The sequence below is a fragment of the Hemitrygon akajei genome, chromosome 4 (genome assembly GCF_048418815.1).
Source record: "Hemitrygon akajei chromosome 4, sHemAka1.3, whole genome shotgun sequence".
Taxonomy (NCBI): domain Eukaryota; kingdom Metazoa; phylum Chordata; class Chondrichthyes; order Myliobatiformes; family Dasyatidae; genus Hemitrygon; species Hemitrygon akajei.
Window position 1 is genome coordinate 24,630,259 of NC_133127.1, and position 16,655 is coordinate 24,646,913.

The 16,655-nt window shown below is 41.1% G+C and overlaps 1 protein-coding gene and 1 pseudogene across 2 annotated transcripts in view; one reads left to right on the forward strand and one right to left on the reverse strand.

Annotated features, from left to right (window-relative positions):
• LOC140726163 (catenin alpha-2) overlaps positions 1 to 16,655 on the reverse strand; it is an 817,330-nt gene that overhangs the window by 772,536 nt on the left and 28,139 nt on the right. The window lies entirely within an intron of this gene.
• On the forward strand, positions 5,902 to 7,316 carry LOC140725854 (uncharacterized; annotated as a pseudogene).

Below are 16,655 nucleotides of genomic sequence, written 5' to 3' on the forward strand. Positions count from 1 at the left end.
GCAATGTTGCAAGGGTGCATATTATTAGTAATGAACAGATATAGAAAATCAAATCACTAACAAGGGACTAGCCTTTGAGATTATTTAACTTCTATGCAAGAACAAACTGCATTTCCATGATCTACAAATATACATTGCAGTAAAACACCAGTGATCCACTACACTTGGGACCTTGGTGGTGCTGAACTGGCAGATTTTCTGGACGGTTGGATTTTATTTCTATTAATATCTCAACATTCTATTAATTCACTTCTTTCAATGATATGCTCTATGATAGGAAATTTTCCACTAAAGCAGATATACTTAAGTGTAGGAACAGCACGGCCAATGAGTGGGAAAGGGGAATTCAGGAACTGGGGCTGCAGTAAGTGGAAAGGGGAGAAAGAAACCAGGACCACAGTAATTGGAAAAGGGGGAGATCAGGAACAGGATACACTGAGTGGAAAGTGGGGTCCAGGAACTGGAGCTGCAGTGTGTGCAAAGGGGAGTTCAGGAACTGGTGCTGCTGTGAGTGGAAAGGGAGTTCAGGAACCAGGACCACAGTGACTGGGAAAGGGGGAGATCTGGAATGGGAGACAGTGAGTGGAAAGGGGAGTTCATGAATGTGACACAGTGAGTGGAAAGGGAAGTTCCGGATCGGAGGTGCAGTCAGTGAAAAGGGGATTTCGGGAACTGGTGTTACAGTGAGTGGAAAGGGGACGTCGGGAACCAGGACCACAGTGAGTAGGAAAGGGGGAGGGCAGGAACAGGACGCCGTGAGTGGAAAGGAGGGTTCAGTATCAGAGGTGCAGTGAGTGGAAAAGGGAGTTCAGGAACCAGTGCCACAGTGACTGAGAAATGGGGAGATCAGGAACTGGGCCTGCTGTGAGTGGAAAGGGGAATTCAAGAAACTGAGTCCACATCGAATGCAAAGAAGTGCAAGAACAGGGGGCCCTGTTTTTTGAAAATCAACCATAGGTGCAGGGGACACATTTGATGAGACAGAAAGTCAAAAGTCCTGGCCCTGGTACATTGAGAAAGCATGGATACTGCAGCCTGGTGAGTGGAAAGGAAGCAAGTTGTGATGTAAGATTAGGAGTAATATTAGCTTTACTTGTCATATGTGCATCAAAACATCAAACCATAATCCAAACTCTTAAATCTCTGGAATGTGGAGAAATCCTGAGCATCTAGAGGAAACCTATGTGGGCACAGGGAGAATGTATAGACTCCTTAAAGACAGCAACGGGAATTGAACCCTCATCTTACCGATGGCGTTGTAATAGCGTTACGCTAACTGTTGTGCTATCATACCGAGTTCAAGAGCCACTAGGCAAACTTGCAGAACGATGAAACTTTGATTAGGCTACAGGTGGTTATTGTGTTCAGTTCAAGTCATCTCATCATAGGATGGATGTGAAAGCTTTCATGAGGGTGCAGAGGAGATTTAACAGGATGCTGCCTGGATATGAGAGCATGACTTAAGAAGATAGGTTGAACATGTTTGAATATATATCTCCTTGGGGCGAAGGAGAATGAGGGACAATTTAAAAGAGACGTACAAGATGATAAGAGGCATAGATAGTGGACAGTCAGAGACTTTTACCTAGGGTAGAAGTGGGATTATGAGGCAGCATAACTTTCAAATGTTTAGAGGAAAGTACAGGGGGTTGTCAGAGGTAGTTTTTTTTTTTACAGAGAATGGTAGGTGCATGGAACTCATTACCAGGAAGAGTGGTAAAGGCATGTCACATTAGGGACATTCAAGAGTATTTTAGATAGGCATATGAATAATAGAAAATGAAGGGTTGCGTACCATAGGATGGAAGGGTTAGACTGATCTTGGATTAAGTTAAATGGTCAGCACAATATCATGAACCAAAGTGACTTTACTGTGTTGTACTGTTCTATTGTATATGTTTGAAGGAAACCATGGACCTGGCAAGTGAAAAAGAAGCACAAAAACACACCCCCCAGTGAGTTCCAAACATAACCCAGAAAGCCAGAGCTGAATCATAAAGATTTCTGAGTAGCCTGATTGTTGATGATTGGACTTTTATTGCATTGTACTTTTGAAGCCTAGCATGGGCAACTGATAAATAAAGAAATTTTGGTCAATCACTTTGCCACATCTACAGATTTTATGAATACTTCATCCACAGTTGTCCCTTGAGTAAATAGAATTTTTTTTTGTACAGCTGCCATACAAGTCATTTGCTAGCCAGGTGTAGAATCTCATCCTGTACCATGAAGTCAAATTTGAAAAGTACTAAATCACTGGTGACATTTCCGCTGACCTCTTGATTACAATTTGACACAGTTCATCAGTATGTATTCCTTGGGCATAATAAAGAACCCATCACTTACCATAAATGTTCATTAGAAATTTTACCTCTACACTGAATTAACAAGGGATCAATGTTACAGAGTCAGAGAACACAGAAACAGGCCCTTTGGCCTAGCTTGCCCCACATGCCTTGTTTAACCCACATTCCTCTAACTGTTGTTGCTAATGTATATATCCAAATTTCTTTTCAACATTTAAACATGCTGGTAGAGCCTATACTAGAATGGTCGACCGCAAAGAAGAATATTGATATGTCACTTTGACATCTACATAATTGATCATTTGTCTGAATCTCCTATATCAATGTAACTGAGTTGTTTTTCCTTTTTCCACTTTGTGACGCATTGAGCAGCATTTTTTTGCTGTTTCCTTAGCACTTGTCTATTGATTATGAGGCCCAGTTGCCAGCTCCATACACAACCCAGTATGGATCAGTATGTAAGGGGCCAACCAGGACCATTTGTCTCGAAGTCCAGTGCTGATGCAACTACATCATCAGGCAGCGTAATGTTAACCAGATACACTAACAAAAATGACATACTTTGACCAAGCTTTAACAAAATATAGATCAGTTTCCATAAGACCATAAGACATAGTGCAGAATTAGTCCATTTGGCCAATTGAGCTTTCCCCACCATTCCATCATGGCTGATTTATTATCCATCTCAACCCCATTCTCCTGTCTTCTGCCCATAACCTTTGATGCCCTTACTAATCAAGGACCTATCAACCTCTGCGTTAAATGTACACAGAGACTTGGCCTAAACAACTGCCTGTGGATTCACCACCCTCTAGCTAAAGAATTCCCCCAAATCTATGTTCTAAAAGGACATTGTCATATCATTCAATAGATTTCAAAGAGACGCCCCCCCCCCCCCATTCTTCTAAACTCAAGCGAGTGCAGGCTTAGAGCGATCAAAGTTTTCATACATTAACCCATTCATTTCTGGGATCATTTCCATGCACCTCCTCTGGACCTTCTCCAATGCTAGCACATCCTTTCCTGGAAAAGAGGCCCAAAACTGTTCACAATACTCCAAGTATAGTCTGACCAATGTCTTATAAAGCCTCAATAGTACATCCTTGCTTTTATGTTCTAGTCATCTTGAAATGAATGCTAACAATGCATCTGCCTTCGTTACCACCAACTCAACCTGCAAATTAACCTTTAGGGAATCCTGTACAAGGACACCCAGGTCACCTTGCAGCTCTGACTTCTGAATTTTCTCCCCATTTAGAAAATATTCTTTGCTTTTATTCCTTCTACCAAAGTTCATGACCTTACATTTCCCTGCACTATATTTCATCTACCACTTCTTTGCCCATTCTCCAAATCTAAGTCCTTTTGCAGACTCCCTGCTTCCTTGTCACTACCTGCTCCTCCACCTATCTTCATATTGTCCACAAACTTGGCCACAAAGACAGCAATTCTATCATTTAAATCTATCCAATAAGCAGACCCAGCACGGTTAGAAGATGAGAAAGAAAATCAGCAATTGGAAATGCTCAAAATGGAAAATGCACTCATCCATCACCAGGATCTCCAAGTATACCCTTTGCTACTCTATTCTGTATATGTGTGTCTTGTATAGGAACACTTGACCTTAGCCAAAAAAAAAGTACCAGTTTTGAATGACAGTTGTGAAATCATCATGGCTACCTTAAAATAACCAATACTGATAGCCTATCTACCTACCCTTGCTGGAAGTTGGCAGGTTAAGAACCAAAATAGTGAAATGAGAAATACTTCATCAGACCTTTATTACTAATGTGATAGGCAGAGCATGCAATAGTTTTGAGTCTACCCATTCCTCAAATATGGACCTTCATGGTGCAAGACCTTTCCAAAGCCAATCTGCCAACAATGAAATATGATTCTTGCTGGAAAGAAATATGTGTTTGGTTGATCTACAAATAATATGTGATTAGCTGCAATGAGGATCAAGACAATTGAATGGACAATAAAATAATTACTTTTTCAAACTTTATCCTTCAAATTTTAATAATTCCAAAGTAGCTTTTGGTTCAATAGCACTAGTGTGGAGGACAATTTAACTTTTGACTAAACTAGAATAGTTGGGAAACAACCACATTGTTGACTCCTCATGCACACCTGGCATTAGCCAATGATAACAGAACATTGTCACAGAACCAGCTTATCTGAGCCTTGGGAAAGTCTTGGTATAAAATTGCTGATAATGATGATGAAGCAAGAGAAAAAAAGTTAGAGGTAAATGATGCAGCTTTATTAGTTAAACAGCATTCTAGTCAACATAATAGTTAAATAAAATATTTTTGATTCAAATACTTTAAGGCCAGTGCACAAAACATACTGCTTGGTGTATTACACATCATATTTGTGCAATGCACAAAGCTGTCCAAATTTGACATTGATCTTTATTTTTGCTGCAGATTGTCCATTTGTGTCACTGCCTGAATGCTTTTCCTAACTCATAACTCTCATTCTGAACTTGCCAGTGTCTTCATTTTTTCTGTTCTAAATCCCAAAATGCTTCTGCTGCAATTCTTATTACTAACGGTTATGCTTCTACATCAGCCCATGCAATATGAGATTGCCAATTTTATCATATGAACTAACAAATTGACATATGCATCACGGAGTGCCGAGCTTGTCAAAAAAATAAGGGAGTTGTCAGGACAATTGAAAAGTAATAAAGGGAGATTATTTTTGCAATAATTGCTTATTGGACCATTTTTCTCTTCAGATTTACAAAAAAATATATTTGCTAGGTTTACAGTATGCCAATTCCCATTTACTGGTTAATATATTAAGGAATTGTTTTTATTTCTAATCTCAAGCAGCGTCAGTTCTTGTTTCCATTCCATTTGTTTTTTGCATTTTAAAGTTATCTTTTTAGATCTCATAACTTAGAATCACAATTACAGCTGAATGTTATTAAGCACTACACAAGGTAAATGTCATAAACAATTCATCTCCTTTTTTATGCTATACTGTTTGTCTCATCTGCAGTGTCTGCTGTGAACTGCATAAGGATCACCACCATCTAAGAGATAAAGCTATGATGTTGAAGGAGACAGGATGGAACAGACAACAAATTACACTTAAATAGATTTTTTAACCTCATTACAGATTCTCAGGAATTCCACAAATATGTATTGGTCCAGGCAATAGGGAAAATGACCGAGGGTACTTTTAAACAATAAGTTTGGTAGTTTATAAGAGATGTTGCCAAGATACAAGGTTCAAAAAGGAATTCCAAAACTATGCGCTGCATTCATACACACTATTACTTTAAATAGAGAACAAAACTACAAGTCCAAAGTAACTGTATAATTATGAAGAGATTGCAGAAATTCCATGGAGGAAGCTGAAGATCAGGTTAATGAACTTGAAGACCATATCTTGACAAGAATTATCAGCAGGCATTATGTGTCTATACAGTGAACACAGAGCACAGACCATAGAAATCTACAGCATATTACAGGCCCTTCATCCCACAATGTTGTGCTGACCATGTAACCTACTCTAGAAACTGCCTAGAATTTCCCTAGGGCATGACAGTAGGACCCGGATGGAAGCCCGAGGTTTCAAAATGACCTTTAATTTCACAAATCCATCTGGAAGCTTCACATTTGTAACACAAGAAGATCACCGCAGGTGGCATGGGTGGATTTTCTTTTGGCAGCAATGCTGGAGGTTCTCGAGGAGGTTTTGACTTTTCAACAGGACAACAGTCAACAGCCACTGCAGCTACCACTACCTCAGCCCCAAATGCCAATATGTTCTCATTCACTAACCCAAATGCAGGGGCAACTTCATCCGCTGATTAGCTTTCCAGTACAAGCAGCAGCAACCACTATAAGTGGAGGCTTCTTACTCAGAAAGAATAAAACATATTTATCATTTTCATTGCAACAACACAACCAGCCTCTGGCTTCTTTGGTTGCACACCATCCACAAGTGCTGCAGTTGAAGCCACCGCTACCTGCACTGCCACCACCTCTGCCTTCTCGCTATCCTCCGGACCGACTTCCCAGACCTTGCCTCCATCTCAGTTATGGCAGCATCTCAGCTCAGCCAGCTACTGTGGGATTTGATCTCGTTGCTTGCTCCACAGCCGCAGCCTAGACAAAAGCTTCCACTGGATTTGGATTTACCACTGCTCCAGCTGCTTCATCCCAGACAACTACAGTAGGGGGATTTGGCTTTGCAACCAACACAACACCAGCACTCAGTGGGTTCAGGTTTGGCAGTCCAACAAGTACCACAGCAGCCCCTGAGCCAGCAGCACCAGTCTCTATTGGAGCACCTACAACAGGTTTTTCTTTTGGTGCATCTACAACTGCATCAAGTGCTGCCACATCAGCTTCTACAGCACAGAGTCTTTCCTTTGGTGCAAAGCCAATAGGTTTGAACACAAGACCTTCAATTTGTTCAAATGCAGCAGGGCCATCTCTGTTTGCTTCAGTGGTGAGCTCAGAACCTTACACCTCTACCGTGATTAGTGGATTTACAATGACCAGCTCCCTCTACATCTTCTGCTCCATTTGGGTTTAAGCCAACAGGGGCAGCCTTGCCTCTGACTACAGCTACAACCTTGGCTGCCAGCACCTCTGCTGCTGCGACAACCACCACTGGATTTTCATTTCTCCATGACACCAGGTCCACCTGGAACAACTGCAAGTGTGAGTACTACAGCAGCAGTTACAACCACGACTTATTGCTCCATTGCAACCACCAGTGCATCCACCAGCAGTGCTGCTGTTACAACCAGTACCTCTCCAGTTATATCGTGTGCTCAGCTGGAATGTCTGATCAACAAGTGGAGCACGGAACTGGAAGAACAGGAATTCCTACACCAGGCCACACAAGTCAATGCCTGGAGTCGAATGATGACTGAAAAATGGAGAAAAGATCACTGCTTTACACTGAGAGGCAGAGAAAGTGAAACTGGATCAGGAGAGGTTGGACTACGAACTTGACTTCATTTTGACTGCATCACACTAAGACACAGGAAAAAGAACAGGAGTAGGCTACTCAGCTCCACATATATGCTTTGTCATTCAATAATGATGCAGAGTGTAGATAGAAACATAGAAAACCTACAGCACAATACAGGCCCTTTGGCCCACAAAGCTGTGCCGAACATGTCCCTACCTGAGAAATTACTTAGGGTTACCCGTAGCCCTCTATTTTGCTGAGCTCCATATACCTGTCCAGGAGTCTCTTAAAAGACCCTATCATATCCACCTCCACCACCGTCACTGGCAGCCCATTCTACGCACTCACCACTCTCTGCGTAAAGAACTTACCCCTGATATCTCCTCCGTACCCCCTACTTCCAAGCACCTTAAAACTGTGCCCTCTTGTGCTAGCCATTTCAGCCTTGTGAAAAAACCTCTGGCTATCCACACAATCATCATCTTATCCACAGATGTAGTAAGACTATGAGGAAGGACAGGCAGATTATAAGGCAAAATTGCAGTCAATAGGATGACTTGAAATGTAACTTAGGGGCAAATCACAACGGGTGATGAATACAGGACTGAAGGTGTTATATTTGTATGCACACTGTATATAGAATAAGGTAGATGATCTGGTATCACAGTTAGAGATTGGCAGGCATGACATTTTGGGCACCACTGAGTCATGACTAAAAGAAGATCATAGTTGGATGATTAACATCTAAGGGTACGTCTTGTACCAAAAGGATAGGAAGATAGTCAGAAGGGAAGGAGTGGCTCTCTTGGTAAAAATGAGATCAAATCCTTAGGTGACATAAGATTAGATGTAGAATCCTTCCGGGTAGAGTTAAAAAACTTCAAGGGCAAAAAGATTCTGGTGCCAGTTATACATATACGAGACCTGAACAGTAACCTGAATGTGGGATATAAATTACAATGAGAGACATAATAATAGCTGGAGCTTCTGGGAAAAATCAGAAGGCGCAAGGAGGAAAGTTACATCCCAAAGATGAAGAAGTATTCTCAAAGAAGGATGAGGCAACCAAGGCTGGCAAGGGTCAAAGAGAGCATAAAAGCAAAAATGAGAGCATATAATATTGCAAAAACTAGTGGGAAGTTAGGATTGGGAAACCTTTAATAACCAACAGAAGGAACCCAGAATAAAACAATTAGGAGAAAAAGATGAAATATTAAGGAATATCAGTCAATAACTTCAAAGAGAATACAAGGAGTTTTTTTTCAGAAATATAAAGAGTGTAAAAGAAAGTCAAGAGTGCTTCTGAGACCACCGGAAAGTGACACTGCTGCAGTAGATATGAGAGGACAAAGAAATGACAGACAAATTTAATAAATACTTTGCATCAGTCTTCATTCTGGAAGGCACTAGCAATAAGCCAGAAATTCGAGTGTCAGAGAGCAGAAGTAAGTACAGTTGCCATTACTAAGGAGAAAACCCTTGGGAAGTTGAAAGGTCCAAAAGTAGATAAATCATCTGGACCATATGGACTACATCTCAGGGTTCTGAAAGAGGTAGCTAAAGAGATTGTGCAAGCATTAATAATGATCATTCAAAACTCACTAGATTCTGGAATGGTTCCAGAGGACTGAAAAATTACAAAAGTCACTCTACTATTCAAGAAGGTAGAGAGGCAGAAGAAAGAAAATTATAATCCAGTTGGACTGACCTCAGCTGTTGGGAAGATATTGGAGTCAATTGTTAAGGATACTTGGATTTTCAGAAGGCCTTTGACAAGGTTGACGAGATTGCTTAACAAGTTAAAAGCCCATAGTATCACAGGAAAGACACAAACATGGATAGAGCATTGGCAAGAGCCAAAGAATGGGAATAAAGGGAACCTTTTCTGATTAGCTGCTGATGCTTAGTGGTGTTCTGCAGGATTCAGTGTTGGGACAACTTCTTTTTATGTTGTATGGCAATTATTTGGATGATGGAATTACTGGCTTTGTGGCCAAGTTTGCTGATGGTATGATAGGTGGAGGAGTAGGTCGTGTTGAGACTTAGACAGATTAGGAGAATGGGGAAAAAAAGTGGCAGAATGAATACACTGTTGGGAAGTGTATGGTCATGGACTTTGGTAAAAGGAATAAAAGCATAGACCAGGGGACCCCAGCCATTTTTATGCCACGGGCCACTACCATTAACTGAGGGAACAGTGAACTCCAGGCCAGAACCCCCTGGCAAAGACTATTTTCTAAATAGGTTAAAATTTAAAACTCTGAGGTGCAAAGGGACTTGGAAGTCCTTGAGCAGAATTCCCTAAAGGTTAACTTGCAAGTTGAGTCAGTGGTGAGGAAGGCAAATGCAATGTTAGCATTCATTTTGAGAGGACTAGAATATAAAAACAAGCATGTAATGCTGAGGCTTTATAAGGCACTAGTGAGGCCACTTGAGTATTTAAGAAAAAATGTGCTGACACTGGAGAAGGTTCAAAGGAGGTTCACAAAAATGATTCCAGGATTGAGCAGCTTATCATGTGATGAGCATTTGATGGCTCCGGGCCTTTACTCACTGGAACTAAGAAGAATGAGGGGTGATCTCATTGAAACCTATCAGATATTGAAAGGCTTAGATAGAGTGAATTTGAAGAGCATGTTTCCTATAGTGGGCGTACCTAGGACAAAAGGATACAAGCCAGAATAGAGGTACACGCGTTCTTTTAGAAGAGAGGTGAGGAGAAATTTCTTTAGCCGGAGGGTGGTGAATCTGTGGTATTTGTTGGCACTGGTAGCTATGGAGACCTGTGGATAGTTAGCCGGAGAATCATAGATTCTTGATAAGTCAGGGTATGAAAGGTTAAGGGGAGGAGGCAAGAGAATGAGGTTGAGAGGGAAATGGATCAGCTGTGATCTAATGGTGGAGAAGACTTGAGGAGCTGAATGGCCTAATTCTGCTCCATTGTCTTTTGGGCTTATAGTCTTACTTGAATTACTTAATATCCAAAAATCTATATATTTCTCTGTCTTGAATGTATTTGTTTACCAAGTCTCCAAAATCCAAAGGTACACTATTTTACTCTCTTTAAATCTCAGTCATGAATACTGATTGTTACTTGAAAATAAAGAAACAATGTCTTAAAAAATATAATCTAGGGATGACAAGAGTGTGAATATAAGATTCAGCTGGAAAGCAAACCAGGAATTGTTTGATATCTTGAAGTCTTGGTCAATATGGATGTTGAGATTGAAATTCAATGCAGAAATGAATATGAGACTGAAGTTATGTACCATCACATGGTACTTTAGGGGGCCTCCAAGGAGGGGAAATAATTAGTGCTAGAGCAATATTCTGGATGAAGGCCAAAAAGGATGGGTTTGACCTTGTAAAATCAATCTACCTCATCCACTTAGTAACAGAGAAACAATCCAACAACATGCTGCCCACTTTAAAAAAGTATTTACAGAATGTTGGCATTAATAGCAAGGCCAACATTTAGTGGCCAGTGCATTATCGCCTAATAATCAAACCATGAAAATTTAAAGCACAGTGGAGGTTAATCTTCATGCAGCCCATAAAAGAACTATCCAGCATAATCTCATTTTCTGGCTTTTGTTTTATAGTTTTGCTTGTAGGTTACAACACTTCAAATACCCTGAGAGTTTCTGTCTCTACCACATTTTGAAACTGCGAGTTCCAAACCATTATTACCATTCAAGTGAAAACAAGAATCCTCTAATCCTTTCAACAATTGCTTTAAATCAATGGTCCCAGTTGGTGAAGTTTGTCATTGGATGAAATACCTTTCTTTCCACTCTGTCTAGGCCGTTCATGATTTTATGTAGTTAATTGTTGTTCTAAGGAAAACAAGCCTTGTCCTCACAATATTTTCTCATGGATAAAATTCTCCCCTTCTATCTACTTCCCTGAAAATCTTCCTGTAATTCACTCTAGTGCAATTGCATTGTTCCAGTAATGTAGCAAATAAAATTGTAAACAAAATCCTTGAAATAACCTCCTGGTTGTAATATTCTATGCTTACCCTGGTAAAGTATCTGAAATGACATCTTTGCAGCCTTATCTACCATGGCTTCTACTAAATGCCATCTTAGCAGCCTTAGCCTGATGAAGATTTTGCCTCGGAGGGTGGAATAAAGTCAAGAAGGCACTAAACAGTGACTCCTTTGCTTGCATCTTTGGAAACAGCACTGCTTCTATCTTTGATATCTCTTTTTTTACCTTTTCAAGGTTCTTTTAAAGTCCCTGACTTGGAGTTACACTCTGACTTCGGTACTTTGCGGGAGTGGGATCTGCTCTCAGGGACTCACGACCGGCTGCTTTTTGATAGTCCAAGGATGCAGCCTGGAAGACTAGTGTGCGTTTAGGGTGCCAGATTTTCATGGGTTTGGAGATGGGCTGATTCAAGGCCGGTGCCCCTGACTGAAGCGTCGTGGGAAGACACGGAACGCTGGGAGCAGCAGGTTAGCTGCCGTGGGTATGTGTCCAGAGACCTGAGCCTTGGAGCCGACTCTCTGGGTGCAGAGCTTGGAAAAAGCAAAGCAACAGACTTTTAACATCATAAATCGGTGAGTTGTTTGTTATGTCTCCCCTCCTGCTGTGAAACGGGGACACCTCTTTTTCCCTTACTAGGGAGAGAGAGCTCCTGTGGTATGTCAAGTTACGGGGTTAAGGAGTAGTCTTTGGAGTACTGCAGGTCTGTCTTTATTGATGCTTTGCTGCACACAAGTGCTCAGTGAAGGGCGCCGACGCTTTTTTTGCTGTTGCGGGGTGGGGGTTCGCTGCCTTGCTGCTATTTGTGTGTGGGAGGGGGAGAACTAGGAGGAGCTTTGGGGTTCTAACGTTTAACTGTCATTCATTATTTGGGGCACTCCTCTGTTTTCATGGATGTTTGCATAGAAAAAGAATATCAGGATGTATATTGTATACATTTCTCTGACATTAAATGTACTGATTGAACCTATTGAAATTCCATTCTATAGAGACTGCCTGGCCTGCTGAGTTCCTCCAGCATTTTGTGCCTGTTACTCTGGATTTCCAGCATCTACAGAATCTCTTATGGTTATCTACCATCCTGTCACATTCATGGACTTCTGAATGCACAGTCCACTGCCTCTTTTTTTTCCTATATACCTTAGCATCCTACCATTTATTGTACTTCCCTTTATATTATTGTGCTTCAGATACACAATCTCACCTTTCTCCATTTCCTATTTGTCCGGCAATCTGACCTTCCCATTGATTTCAATCTGGAGACTGAAGTTGTTCTCAATCACACAATGCTAATTAGCTGTCTTCTTTAACAGCAATCCATGTGATGGTGTTATTGGTTAGGGAGTTCAGGTTTTTAAGTGAATGAAAATGAATATACTTCCAAAGCTGATGATTGATTTGGAGGGGATTGGGAAATGAAGTTATGTCCATATATCTGCTGCTCTCGTCTTACAGAGCAGTCAAGTCTAAATCCTTTAACACACCTTGTCAACAGCACACATTACAATCTCTACCCCTGTGCTGGGCAGAAAATGGTGGATGAAATGTGTTGAAGCTGCACTCTTCCAGACAAGCAGAGTATTCTCAATCACATGTCGCACATACACCTGAAAGCCAGTTGAAGATTTCTGCGAGTTAGAAAGTGGACTGAGTACTACGAAAATCCAGCTTCCAAACTACTGACAGCATAGCAGACTCCATGAAGAAGGATGTCCTTACTCATAAGCATTAGGGGGAAAGGGAGGAGAAAAGTAGAAAAACACTGCAAAAAGTGAAGATCTCAATTGCGTATTGAAAGAATGGATTTGTCAGTGTCGAAGTGAATACCGTATATTCTGCTTAATAGTATGCTGATCATGAAACGAGCAAAGGTTTATCATGACGAGCTGATAATTGACGGTAATTGCGAACATTCTGGCTGGTTGCAGAAACTTAATAAAAGGCATGGCATTAAATTTTAAAGATTTTTTAAAAAATAAAGAGTCTGCTGATCATAAAGCAGCAGAGAAATGTATTGATAAGTTTGCGAAGATAGTGATGAAAATCTAACACTAGAACAAGTTTACAATGTTGATTGTTTTTATATCTTACATAAAACCTAAATAAAGAAAAATACAAATACAGTCTACTGTAACCTCTTAATCAAAACATGATACTGTAGGTTGATACTGAAAGCCTGCCATTGTTTTTATTATTCAACAGCTAATTCGGGTATTTTCCTGATTCTGCTGAGCTGCTTTTGTTACCCTGCACACATCATATTTTCAATACATTAATGGTATGTCATTTTTTTTTACCACTTACTAGTAGTACATAAATTCAGAGTCGGAAATGATGGCAATCCCAAACTAGCTCATTATATACTCCAAAATCTGAAATCCGAAACACTTCTGGCCCCAAGCATTTCAGATCAGAGGTACTCAACCTATAATTGGAAGCCTACTGAAGTCTACACAAGTCTATTCTCTGCATTCTACATATTCACGCATGTGAGCCATGGGGTGCATGTGGCAGATAATTCAGAGGATTACAGACTACAAATCAACCGTGCACACTGGCAACCAAGATGCCTCAGCTGCCAGCAGGCTCTTTTATTTCCGGTTGGATGCATAGAACAATGGGCTGGCAAGGAAGGGACACCTCCACCCAGGGAAGCAAACGTTCTGTGTGGCTGAAGCTGAGGTGAGGAAGTCCCCGGCCAGGATCAACCCATGCAAAGATGTGGGGCCTGATAACATTTCAGGTCAGGTTCTAAAAGACTGGGCAGCCCAGCTACCTGAGGCACTGACAGATAGATTCAACATCTCTCCTGAACCATTGTCCCCTCTGTTTTCAAGGTGGCAGCCATCATTCCAGTTCTAAAGAAAGCAATGGTAACCTGCCTGAATGACTATCAACCTGTGGCATTAACAGCAACCATTATGAAATACTTTGAGTGGCTGCTCCATGGAGAGCGACATTGGACCCTTTCCAGTTCACTTATCCCTTTAATCGATCCACCGATGATGCTATAGCTTCTGTCCTGATCCACCTGGAAAATAGGGTGTCATATGCCAGGTTGCTGCTCAGTTAGATGCTTAATACCATTATACCCCAGGAACCAGTGGAGAAACTATCCTCGCTTGGTCTCAATGCTTCCCTCTATAATAGGATCCTGGACTTCTTAACAGAAAGGCCAGTGAGTCCATGTGGGCAGCAATGTCTCTAATCCCATTACACTGAGTACTGCCAATCCCCAGGGCCGTGCTCAGTCCGCTACTGTTCACACTGCTGACGCATGACTGTATCACAGGATTCAGCTCAAGCAGTTTCATCAAGTTTGCAGATGACACAACAGTGGTTGGCTTCATCAACAATGATGATGAGTCGGAATACAGAGAGGAAGTGGAGCAGCTGGTGGAATAGTGTGAGAAATGGTTCCTCCGTAGAGAGTATTAAGTGCACCAAGTTCCTGGGAGTTCACATCGTGGACAACCTCACATAGTCTCTCAATATCATCTCTCTGAATAAAAAGGCAAAGCAGCACCTCCAATTTCTGAGGAAAATGAGAGAAGCAAGGCTCCCACTCCCTCCATCTTAACTTATTTTTACAGGAGCACCATTGAGAGCATCCTGACAAGCTGCATCTCCATTTGGTATGGGAGCTGCCGAGCATCGGACTGGAAGTTCCTACAAAGAACTGTGACAATGGCAGAGAGGATCATAGGGGCTTCCCTACGATCCATCGGGAACATTTATGAAGACCTCTGTATACGCAGGTCTTTTAGTGCTATTAAGGATTCCAATCATCCATCCAGCATCCTCTTTCACTTTCTACCATCAAACAGGAGACTCCAATGCATAAGGACAAGAACAGCCTAGATGGGAAACATCTTCTTCCCTCAGGCCATTAGGCTTCTGAACTCCCTGCTGCATCTCAGTCAAAGTGTCACCGTATAATTTGTACTGGACCCCACAATATTTAATTAATGTACTTTGCTTTGTTTATCCATGTGTAATTCACTTGTTGATTTAAATCTTATTTCCTAAAGTTATTGTGTGTTATATGTGTGTTATGTGCACTACTCTGCTTTATACCCTGGTCCAGAGAAACCTTCTCTCATTTGGCAGTACTGTATACATGTATAAAGTTGAACAACAATAAACTTTACTTGACTTGATGTATCTAAGAGCCTCTTAAACATCTCTATTATATTTGCCTCCACTACCAGCTTGGTAGTGCAAAGCAGGCAAACACGACTTTCTGGATATCTTGTTCTGCATATCTTAAGATACCAGAAACAAGGTTATTATTGCTGACTTGTATGGTGTGAAGTTTCTTGTTTTGCAGCAACAGCACAGTGCAAAGTCAATAAAGATACTATAAATTACAAAACAAATAAATACTATATCACTGACTGTTGGTCTTCAGGTTCCTGTACCTCCTCCCAGATAGTAGGAATGAGAAGAGAGCATGCCCCGGATGATGAGGGTTCTTAGTGATGGATGCTGTTTACATGAGGCACTGCCTCTTGAAGATGTCCTCAAACGCATACTTTTAACTTACCTCCTCTCACCTTGAATGCATGCCTCAGGTATTAGACATTTCAATCCTGGGAAAAACAGATAACAGCTGTCTATCTATGACACTCATAATCTATTTAACAACTATCAGGCCTCCCATTAGCCTCTGCCACTTCAGAAAAAACAACACAAGTTGGTCCAAACTCTCCTCATAGCTTATGGCCTTGAATCTAGGCAGCATCCTGGTAAACTTCTTCTGAACCCTCTCCATAGCCTCGACACACTTCCTATATCAGACAACTAAAATTGATTGCAGTACTCTGGTACAACCTAGCCTGAGGTTTATAAAGCTGCAACATAACCTCTGAACTCTGAACTCTTTAACTCAATACCTCAACTAATAAAGGCAAGCATACCACAAGCCATCGTTATTCACTTGTACAGTGATTTTCACAGAGCTAAGGATTTAGACCCCAAGAACTCTCTGTACATCAACATGGGTAAGATCTTGCCATTAACTGTGTACTGTCTCCTTACTTTTGAGCTCCCAAATTATAACACTGAATATTTGTCTGGATTAAACTCAAACTGTAATTTCTCCACCCATATCTGCTTTGAGTTGAGACCATAAATGAGGACTCAAATGCTTTACTGAAGTCTACACAGGTAACATACACTGTCCTATCTGCATCAATTATCGTCATCCTCACTTCCCCAACAAACTTAATCAAATCTGTGAGGCAGGCCCAACCCTGCACAAAGTTATGCTATATTTTTTTACCTGGTGATCTAAAAGGCTTTTTTTCTATGAGATAATATATCCTGTCAGACGGTCTCTCAAGCAGACTATTGTGGTCATTTTGTAGAAAGATTCATCACTGTACCTTTTATACAAACACTAGGGCCCTGATC